The sequence below is a fragment of the Hylobates moloch genome, unplaced genomic scaffold (assembly GCF_009828535.3).
Source record: "Hylobates moloch isolate HMO894 unplaced genomic scaffold, HMol_V3 SCAFFOLD_680, whole genome shotgun sequence".
Classification (NCBI taxonomy): Eukaryota; Metazoa; Chordata; class Mammalia; order Primates; family Hylobatidae; genus Hylobates; species Hylobates moloch.
The window spans coordinates 8,723-19,364 of NW_026652955.1; the positions used below are offsets into that span (position 1 = coordinate 8,723).

The following is a 10,642-nucleotide window of genomic DNA, read 5'->3' on the forward strand; positions in this document are numbered from 1 at the left end:
TCAGGAGATCGAGACCACGGTGAAACCCCGTCTCTACTAAAAATACAAAAAATTAGCCGGGCGTGGTGGCGGGCGCCTGTAGTCCCAGCTACTCGGAGAGGCTGAGGCAGGAGAATGGCGTGAACCCGGGAGGCGGAGCTTGCAGCGAGCCGAGATCGCGTCATTGCACTCCAGCCTGGGCGACAGAGCGAGACTCCGTCTCAAAAAAAAAAAAAAGAATTGGCATTTGGAACAGCTTCCCAGGCAATGAATACCATGCAGAGAACCAGGGCTGCAGGATAATCCTGGTTTGCTCAGGACAGCTCATGTGGAGCGTCACCCTGTCCCAGGTGTGCCACTTTACAAGCCCCCCTGGGTCTGACTGGGAGTGGGGCCAGACCCTGATGGGTGGGGAGGCCCCTGCAGGGAGTGCAGGAGGCACAGGAGTTGTCAGGGAAGACAGACGGTGAGATCACTGAGCTGAAACATGGCATCAGGGGCAAGACAGGCAGCCTTGGCAACAGTGACCCGGAGCCCAGGAGCAAGATGTGTGGTTGGAAGCCCTAGGAGGCCCTTGGCTCAACACAAGGAAAAACTTCGACCTTGAGAACTGCCCTGTCTGGAAACGGCACCAGCTTCCTCTTCTGGCAGCGAGGGCCCTGTCCCTGTGGCGGAGGGCGGGGGAAGGGTGTGGGTGGGGGGAGAGGTAGTCCGGCTGAGCTGGAGGAGGAGGAAGGAGAGATGTATTAACTGGGGCGATCTCTGAGTTCCCTTTGAAGTCTGAAATTGTACTTCCCTGCAACCTCCAGTCTGCCTTTAATCCAGAAGCTGTTTATTTAGGGAGGTGGCGGTCTGGAGCTTTCGCAACAGACTGGCTTTCCCATGGTGTTTCCCTTGCCTATCAGCAAGCGGTTTACCGTCCTGGGCCAAACAGGAAGGCGACAGCGCTAGACACAGCCGGCAGGTCCGCAAGGTTGCGGTGCAGCGGTGCCGCAGGTGTCACCTCGAGAGTGCAGTCGGAGAGCGCTGCGGGTGAATGGGCCAGGCAAGGCAGGGGTACCCTAGGGATGCGACGCGGGGCTCCTGGGAACAAACCCTGCCCCAGGCCGGGAGGGAGGAGGGAGCAGAAGGGTCCGTCCCACGCCGCTGGCCACATCAGAGCACCAAGAGAACACCAAATCTTTATTACAGAAATTCCTATGAAACAGCTCCAAGAAAAAACCCACACATAGGAAGAAAAAAGATAACAAAGCAAAACTCACAGACGTAGGGCTGGGGCTTCCCCGACAGTGCGCCCGGTCCTGGCGCGGGGAAGGCTCAGAGACCCGTCGGCAACTCGAGCTGGGGGACCGAGGCACTCCTCGGAGACCTCCCCCTCCCTCCAGGGCCCCAGGCCTGGCGCGGGGAGCAGCGGAGGGGGCGGCCGCTCCTTGGCAGGGCCCCCGAGCCAGCGTCCCGGCCCCGCGCGCGTTTCCAAACTTGGTCACGCTCGGCGGCGGCGGCGCGTCCCGGCCCTCCCCAGCGAGGGGAAGCTCGGTGTTGGGAGTCCGGGCAGGGTGGGCGGGACGAGGTGCGATCGCCGGCTCGCCTTCGCTACGCCCTTGTGATCTTGGGGCCACGGAGGCCACCAGGGCCCGGCCAAGGCTCGGATGCCACTCCCAACTTCCCAAAGCCGCGCCGAAGCCTCGTGCCTGCCTAGGCTTCCCGGCTCTCCGGAAGGTCTGCACGCTCCCATGTCCAGGGCGGGGCCGCGGGCTGGGCAGCCTCCCTCCCCGTGGCAGTGATCAGTGCCATGTAAGCGTTCCTAGAATCAGAGTTCTCCTGAGATCACCCCCTCTTCTCAGGGGCACCCAGCAAGCCCTTCTGCCCTAGGCGCTCCCACCCAGGCTGGCGGCCTTTCCGCCTTGCTCTTCAGCCCTGCACCTGCTCAAAGGGGTCACTCCAGGGCCCACCGCTGCCCACCCTCGGACAGCAGGGCTTCCAGTCCAGCTGGGGAGTCAGAGCCCCTGTGAGCCCCCACTGTGGTGTGACTCCAGAACTGGCTTTTGTCTGCTGCCAAATGAAAGACCCTGCCTCCCCAAAGTCCTCCAGCTCCGGGGTGGCCACCCTCCCCATCCCTGCTGGGTGATGGGGAGCTGCTGGGAGTGAGCCCATCCTTAACAGCAGCAGCCTGATGAGGCCAGACGGGGCAGTCAGCAGATGTTCTTTGCAGTAGCCCATAGCTCCTCAGAGTGCCTGGAGGACTGGCCAGGGACCTCCCACCCAGGCTGGGTGCAGGGCTTGTGTGCTGGGCCAGCAGCCCTGGGGGAAGGCTGAGATACAGGAGGCCATGGAAGGGAAGGGCACAAGTGCCCAGAGGGAGCTGAGGAAGGGGGACCAGAAGGGAGCTGAGGAAGGAGGGTCAGGCAGAGTCTGTGACAGGAGAGATAGGGAACAGAGGGAGGCAGGGACTCCACCTTCAGGCCAAAGAGCCTCGGGTGGGGTCATCTTGCCCTTTCCCATATTCCAACTTTCATCTGCTTTCTGGAATTTTTTTTTTTTTTAAGGGAGGTTGGTTCCTGCATTTCCACTCTTTGACCATAGGAACGCCTGGCTACAAAAGGGGCTGTAACTGGCTGCTGCCTATAGGGGCCTCAGGTCCTTCCTCCAATTGCAAGACAGCAACTCCGAAGTTCTAAGTCCCATGGAAAGTGGCAGTGGTTGGGCTGGACTGTGGCTGGAGGATCACTGGGCCTCGGTTCTCAAGCACCATCTGTCCGGCTGCAGCTGGGCCCTTCAGCTGGGGCCAGTGTTGCTTTCCAGCTGCCCCCACCGGCTCAGATCATCTCTGGCAAGGAAGAGCTGCTGGCATCTGGTAGGGGAAAAAAGGGGATGGGAGGAGTCTTTTTCAAAGGAGCCCGGTGGTCCTTCCCGGTCACTGGTTCCTGGAGAGACAGTTTTGGAAGAAGTTACCAAAGACCTAAGCCCTCTCCTTTCTCCAGGGACTCGAGGTCAGCCGCAGAACTCTGCTTGGGTCATCCCCCCATTCAAATTCCTAGAACCATTCCAGCTTGCCCAGCTGCAGGGACTCTGGCAGCAGGAGATGGAGTGGAGGAATGGAATCCCGGGGGGAAGCAGCTGTAGGGGAGGGCTTCAAGGTGGGAGGGTACCTGGCCCATTCTAATATGTCATAGCTCAGGGGAGCTAGGCCACAGAGACCTGTAGGTGGAGAAAAGTAAACTGGGGGCAGAACTTGGTAGGAGTCAGATACCAGGCTGAAGACTTTACTCAGAAGACTCATTCAGGCCGGGCGCTGTGGCTCACGCCTGTAATCTCAGCACTTTGGGAGGCTGAGGCGGGCCGAGGTCAGGGGTTCAAGACCAGCCTAACCAGCATGGTGAAATCCCGTCTCTACTAAAAATACAAAAATTAGCCGGGCAGGGTGGCACGTGCCTATAATCCCAGCTACTCGGGAGGCTGAGGCAGGAGAATGGCTTGAACTTGGGAGGGGGAGGTTGCAGTGAGCAGAGTTTGCACCACTGCACTCCAGCCTGGGCAACAGAGCGAGACTCCATCTCAAAAAAAAAAAAAAGATTCATTCAAAGAGCACAGAAGAAATGGAACTAAAGTGGTGTTTTGGTGGTGGGATAATCAGAGTAGGTAGGGGCAGTGAAGAGAACAGGGCTGTGACCTAGGTGATGAGCATCTATCAGGGTGGTAATGGAAGGAACAGAAAAGAGAATGAAAGGGGGCAGTCAGGAGGAGAGACTGAGTTGCCATCCAAGGCTGAAAAGAAAATCGTGGGTGCAGCTGGGGACACGAAGCCGCTCTGGAAGCCTAACTGCGATGGAGATTCAGATGTAGGAGCCAGACGCGCAGAAGTGTTGCTGGTGCTATAAAAGAGGGCGGAGGCACTGCTCCCTCCCAGCCACAGGGCTTCTGGCTATTAGACAATGAGTAGGAATAGAATGGGGCTACTCCTGGAGTCAGAACCCCACCGGCCACCCAGAGTCTCCCGGGCTCGCTCGGCATCCACTTGGGTCTTTTGCTGCCTTTCTGAAGCCCCTGCTCCCTGTCCTGCAACTTGGTTAATCCCCAGTCACCTTGCCTGCTAAGTCCCCTTTGAGTCATTCTGATCCATCTCAGCAGCCCTGGTATCTCTAGTTAATTCAGGATCAAGGACAAGAGGCTCCTGCTTAAAACTCCCAGCTGCACATCTGCTGAGCCCTAAGCTCCCAGCCTGCTGCTTATGAGTCAGTTCCACAGGACTGTCTCCCTTCAAGCTGGGATCAGCTCAGCTCCCCATCCCTCTGCTCCTCCACCCCCAACTCCACTGCATGATGCAAGGTCTATTCCAGGCAAGAGCCTTTCTCCGAGGCGGGCAGTTTGTGTACGTGTGGGGCAGGGGGCACTGACTGATGAGGGGCCACTGTTCGCACACAGGCACCAGGTCATCGTTCCCCGCTGTGGCTCAACCCAGTAGTCTGTGCATCCCAGGAGCACTGCTGCCCCCTCACCCCCATCCAACCCTCCTTCAGCCATTAGAGCTTCGGAGCAGAAGGGCCTGGCCCTCTTGACAGGCAATTCTTACTTCCAACACCTTGAATACAAAGCTAGAAATTCCTCTTCCTCCAACACCTAGGGCAGGGCCCAACAGAAGGCAGATATTCTCCAGCTATGTCATGAACGAATGAGTCAACTCCCCAGATTAATCCTGCCCTCCTTTTTTTCCATGCATTTGCTAAAATCAGTAAGTCCTCGGCTTTGCTAGTTTGTTCTACCTGGGCATTTCTCCTTACAAGCCCATAAGCTTCCCCAGGACACAGAACAAGACTTATTAGTCTCTGAGTCCCACCATGGGGCATTTTGGGGTCCTTTTCTTCTTCTTCTTTTTTTTTTTGGAGACAGGGTCTCACTCTGTCACCCAAGCTGGAGTGCAGTGACATAATCACAGCTCACTGCAGCCTCAACCTCCTGGGCTCAAGTGATCCTCCCACCTCAGCCTCCTGAGTAGCTGGGACTATAAGCACATGCCAATGTGCCCAGCTAATTTTTGGTACTTTTTTGGTAGAGATAGGGGGTCTCATTTTGTTATCCAGGCTGGTCTTGAACTCTTGGGCTCAAGCAATCCACTCGCCTCGGCCTCTCAAAGTGCTGGGATTACAGGCGTGAGCCACCGCACCTGGCCATGTGTCCTTGACTAGCCTACACTCGAGGCATGGGTTGAGAGTTCAGCCAGCCTATGTTACTTGATCACAACTGTGGGCTCTGAAGCCCAGCAGTGGCTGGATTGGAAGACCCCAGAGCTGCTAAATGGAGTGGATATGGAGGTGGGGGCAGAAGTGGCCCCGCCAGCCTGCTGAGGAGGCCCAGGCCCCCTCCCACAATCTGTTTTTTCACCCTCCTCCCAAACTCCAAATATGCAAAGCAAAGTTGGGTGTGAGCACCCCCATGCCTCTAGGTTTTCTTCCCCGGAAGGCAAAGTTACCTGGGACAGGAGAGGGAAAGCCAAAGTCGTTTCCGACAGCCACGCTGCTGGATTTAGATTTCTGGGATTCGTATTTCAATCGATCTGGAAAAGGACCATATTCACAGGTCAGGGAGGTTAGCTCCTGGACTCCCAGGGGCAGGCTGGGCTGGGACATGGTAGTTTGCTAGAGGCTAAGTCCCCAGAATCACACCTGAGCACACACGGGCACCCAAAATATGAGTGCACACAACATCTACCAGCTCTCAAAGAACCAGCAGTAAAAGAAACTACCGCCTGACAGCCATCTCAAATGTCAGAATTAAAAGGACTCAGAGAGACTGTAAAGTCCAAACCCCCTCATTTAAAAAGAAAGGCACGGCCAGGGATGGTGGCTCATGCCTGTAATTCCAGCGCACTGGAAGGCTAAGGCAGGCAGATCACCTGAGGTCAGGAGTTCGAGACCCGCCTGGCCAACATGGTGAAACCCCGTCTCTACTAAAAATACAAAAATCAGCCAGATGCGGTGGCGTGTGCCTATAATCCCAGGTACTTGAAAGAGTGAGGCAGGAGAAACACTTGAACCTGGGAGGCGGAGGTTGCAGTGAGCCAAGATTGAGCCACTGCACTTCAACCTGGATGACAAGAGCGAGACTATGTCTCAAAAAATAAAAAATAAACGGAAAGGCCTTGAGGCTTCCAGCACCTTTGCTGCAGAGCTGGGGCTCACCTTGGGCCTCAGCCCAGCCTTCTCCCTCCACAACTTGCTCCTCCCCCACCAACACATCATCGGTTACACACACAAGCTCTCATGCTGTGGCCGTCACAGGGACAGAGCTCCGCAGCCCTCATCTCCTCTACCCCAAACGCACTCCCACCCTGCAGGGGAAAGGCAACCACGCTGGGGAGCAGGGTCTCCAACCCAGAGACAATGACAACCCAAATACCTGCAAAGTTCCAGAGCCCCTGCTCTAAGGTCTTCCACTCAAGAGCCTCCCCCGCCCTGGCATTCATGAACCCAGTCGTTCTGTTTCCAGAGCTCGACACATCACGCCTGCCTTGCGGCTGGGGCTCTGTGAGGAGGGACAGTGCTCTTCTCCCTGCTGCCTTGTGCCAAGGCCAGTGCCTGGGGAGAAAGGGGTGGGCTAGTGACCCAGGTCCCCATAGGCAGAATTCTGAGGCTCCCACGGGATAACTTGGTGGGAGTCATGCCTCAGTAGGACAGAAAGCACCTGGCCCCCTCAGCCCCCAGCTCAGTGTCTTCCTGAGCCCGAAGGCTAAAGCCAGCATCGCCTTCCTTCTTTAGCCAGGGAGAAGTGGCTGCAGGCACTGCCCACCTCTCTCCAGAGCGAGGAGGAAGTCGCCGTTCCGTTGCAGCTCCTTCATGAACTCCTCATTCTGCAGGAAAAGCGCGATCCTCTCGTCCTCCAGGTACTGCTTCCAGCGACTCTCTGGTCTCGGGGCCCTGGCCCAGCCATGGCAGGTGGACCTCCCTCTCCACTCCCAGGCTTGGGGCCCCCAGCGTTACCCTGAGGAGGGGAGCGAGCATGTCGAATGTGTACACACAAGGGTACATGTTGCACAAACGTCCACATCCCTCTGGTTGCACACACGCCCTGTCCAACATCCTCCAGCCCTCACCCGAGGCTCACACCTCCTAATGGAACCTGGTTGCGAGCCAAAATCCAGCGGACAGGTCAGAGCCATTGCTGCAGGGGACACAGCAGTAGCCTAAAAACTATTTTTCCTCCACGCCACAGACCACCTCATACCTTCATCTACAACCTGAACAGTCCTGAAAAGAAATCTGCAAACTGTGGAATAGCCTATACGTCGATTCCCAAACTCAACCCTCTCCCTGCACCAGCAGCCTCAGGGTGGGCCTGCCCTGCTGTGGGGCACCTTGGGGCATGCCAACATCTAGCAAGAAGCAGCCTCTGGCCCTTTCCCAAGGGAGGAAGGGGGGTGCTCTGGCCCTCCACCATTGGCCACCCCATGCCCGCCTCTCTCTAGCCTGAGGTGACTGCTGCCTCCTTACTTAGGCTGTCACCTTCCCTTCAGAACAGGAAATCTCCAGGCCCAGGCAGGAAGTGAGGCTTTCAGTTCAGCATTCCTGCCCTACGAACCCAGGGCAACAGAAATAGCTCAGCCTGGGTTTAAACATCAGGAAGTAATACTGGCTGGCACAAATTGTGTGGGCAAAGAGAGATGCTGGACAAGCAGGTGGCAGTGGAAGGCAGGGGCGGCCCCCGTTACCTGTATGCTGTCCAGCTGCTGGGGCAGAATTCGGAGAAAGTCATCTGGGAGGTTGCCCAGCAGTGGTGGGTTCCAGTTCCGATAGCGTCTCTGGCTTGTAGGGCCTCCAGAGCCCAGCGCATCGGTACTAGGGGATGGGAGGTGACAGGGAAGAGGGAGTCATTAAGCCCAACCCCAGGTCTCCTGGCCCCACCACACCAGGTCCTCAGGCAGGTCGGATCCTGCTCAGAGATTCCCATGGCCTCCACTGCCTCCAGAACAAAGGCCCATCACTCTGTCTCATCACTGGAGATGTCTCCACCAGCCTCAGCGAACTCCCCAGCCATTCATGCTCTGCAGTCACTCAGTGTCCTTCCAGGTCTCTGGACCTACAGAGCTGTCTGTCCACGGTGCACATGTGGAACTCTGTGGATTTAGCCACAGATGTTTACAAATGTCCCCTAAAGACGACAGGGATCGTATCCTTTCATGCTTCTATCCTAGCACCTACACAGTGCCAGGCTCATGGTGCTGACTAACAGGTATGGTCCAAAGGAACAGACGCATAAGCCACCAACAGCACAGCCTGCTGCATGTTGGTTTGCTGAGGAGGGGGCATATGGGGACACCAGGATCCCTACAGAGGGTAACGCAGATCCGAGCTCCAGTTCTGGCTCAACCACCAGCCGGCAGGGTAGTCAGGTGGGCCCCTGTTCCCTCTAGGGCTCGGTTTCCTTATCTAGAAACTGCTGCCTCCCTGCCCAGGTGCTGGGGAGCCCCTCAGGAGGCCGTGTCCTAGCAGTGCTCTGAAAAGGTGCGTGGAGATGTGAGCGTGGAAGGGATCTCACTCTCAGAGTGCTCTGGGGCCGTTCTTTCCAGGCCCGTTGTGTGTGTGGCAGGAGCTCTGTGCCATGGCAGTGCCAACAGCTGGGCAAGGCAGTAGAGGAAGAGGGGGTGGCACACACCCTTCCTGACCCCCAGGCTCCCGCCCTACCGCCCTGGGCCTGAGGGCAGCTCGGAGCCCGGCCAGGAGCTCCCCACAGCTCCATGGCAGCCTGCAGCGTGGCAACCGCAGGACACGTGTTCCGCTGAATCAGGGAAACGGCACCCTGAGAAGGCAGCCGAGGGCCGGGCGGTGGGGGCCGCTCTCGCTCTGGGCCTGGCTTTGATTTGGTCTCCAGCTCTAGGAATCCCGCCCGCCCCCTCACTGGAGGGGAGCTTTTCCGGGCTGCCGCTGACTATGGAAGTAACTTCCTTTCCTTTTCTATTTTGGGCGGGTGGCCGGCGGCGGGGGCGAGGGGAAGGGGCGGGGGCGGCAGCAGACGGGATAACCAGCTGCTAAGTGCCTGGTGGGAGCTCAGCTCTTGCAGACTGGAGCCAAGGGAACCCCAGCACGCCTCATCCACCCTCTCGCTGCACAGACACGCGGAGAGGGAATGGTCTGGAGAGCAGCTTGCATCACACACAGCCCGGGACTCCCACTCCCAGGCCAGATTCTTTTCTACATCACTGCCACCTTCTGTCACTGTTGGAGGCTTCATTTTTCTCCAAAGGCCAGAGATGGGGAGAGAGGAAGCCTCATCTCTCAGGGACTCGCAGACCACCCCAGGCTACAGCAGAGAGGGACCCTCGCCAGGGGTATTACCGGTTCTTGGGGTCTCAGGGTCTTCATCTGGGACATGGGTGCCCACCCCCAACTTAACCACACCTCGGAGCCACCCAGGAAAGCAGCGGAGGGAGAACCTCAGAGGTGCATCTGGACCCCTCTAGCCATGAAGACTCCAAGTGGAGAAGGGGACAAGGTGGAGGAGGCCCCTGTTCTCAGCTGAGTTTCCTTGCTGCTGGGCCTGTAGTCCTGAAGGAAGGCCAGGCCCAGCCCCCTCCTGGCCCCTTGGCTGGCACTGGTACAGATGAGGTCAGCCCACAGCTGCGTGAGCCAGGGGGCCCTGAGCACAGGCAGCCTAGGCAACTCCATTGTGGTCGGAAAGGAATGTCAGAAATGAGCTGAGACGCAAATAAAAAAAAAAAAACTTCCAAGGCTGTAATTTTAACGGAAAAACAGCAGGCGGCCTGTGTGGAAGGGTCCCCTGGGTTTCAGAGACTGTCTTTCTTTCAGACAGATGGAGGGAAGGACAGACTGGGGGAGGGGAAGGACAGAGACGCTGGGGAGGATTTCCCAGCCCAGAGCCTCTGCCTCTGGACCCCAAAACTGCAACTTCAAGCCCCATCGGACCCCCAGGTTTACCCATGGAACATCAGACCTGATGGAAAGGGATTTCAGAGACAGGACTTCCAGGTAAAGTTTTTGGTAAGAACTGGACACTGCGGTCCAGAGGGGGTTCAAGCCATGTCCCAGGTCACACACATCATCCAGGCAAAACCTGGGCCCAGGGATTGTGACATTTGAAGCATGCTCCCTAGGGTGGCCCTGCCTCTCTGTGCCCTAGCAGGCCAATACCCACACTCCCAAACTCTGCCCCATCTGCAGGTTCTCGGCACCCCAGTGACTGGAGGTAGCAGAAGGGGGCCAGGCCATTCCCCCGCTCAAATCTGATCTCCCTCAGCAGCCAAAGGAAGTTTCCTACAACACGAACCTGATGGAACCTGATCGTGTTGCTCTCCAGCTTAAGGCCCTTGAATGGCTCCCCGCTGGCTGCAAGAGAAGAGGGAAGCTCCCTGGAGGGCCACAGGGCCTTTGATCTGCTTGCCTCTCCAGCCCCACCCGCCATTAGATACTTCCAGGAGGTCCCCAGATGAGCCCTCTTTCCTGCCTCCCGGCCTCTGCAAGTGCTCCTTCCTTTGAGCGCCTCCCTGTCCTCTGCTTCTCCACATTACTGTTAATGTGGCCTTCAGGTCACAGCCTGGACATCAGTTTCTCCTGGCAGCCTTCCCTGCCCCCGTGTCTTCAGCTTCCCTAGACCCTGATCTCCTTGGCAGTGTGTGGGCAAACAGGCAGCACCGTATTCACCTCCACATCACACA

At 57.6% G+C, this 10,642-nt stretch overlaps 1 pseudogene; it reads right to left on the reverse strand.

The window, feature by feature from the left end:
• Positions 1–1,157: 1,157 nt before the first annotated feature.
• On the reverse strand, positions 1,158–10,313 carry LOC116464440 (CUE domain-containing protein 1-like; annotated as a pseudogene).
• Positions 10,314–10,642: the final 329 nt, after the last annotated feature.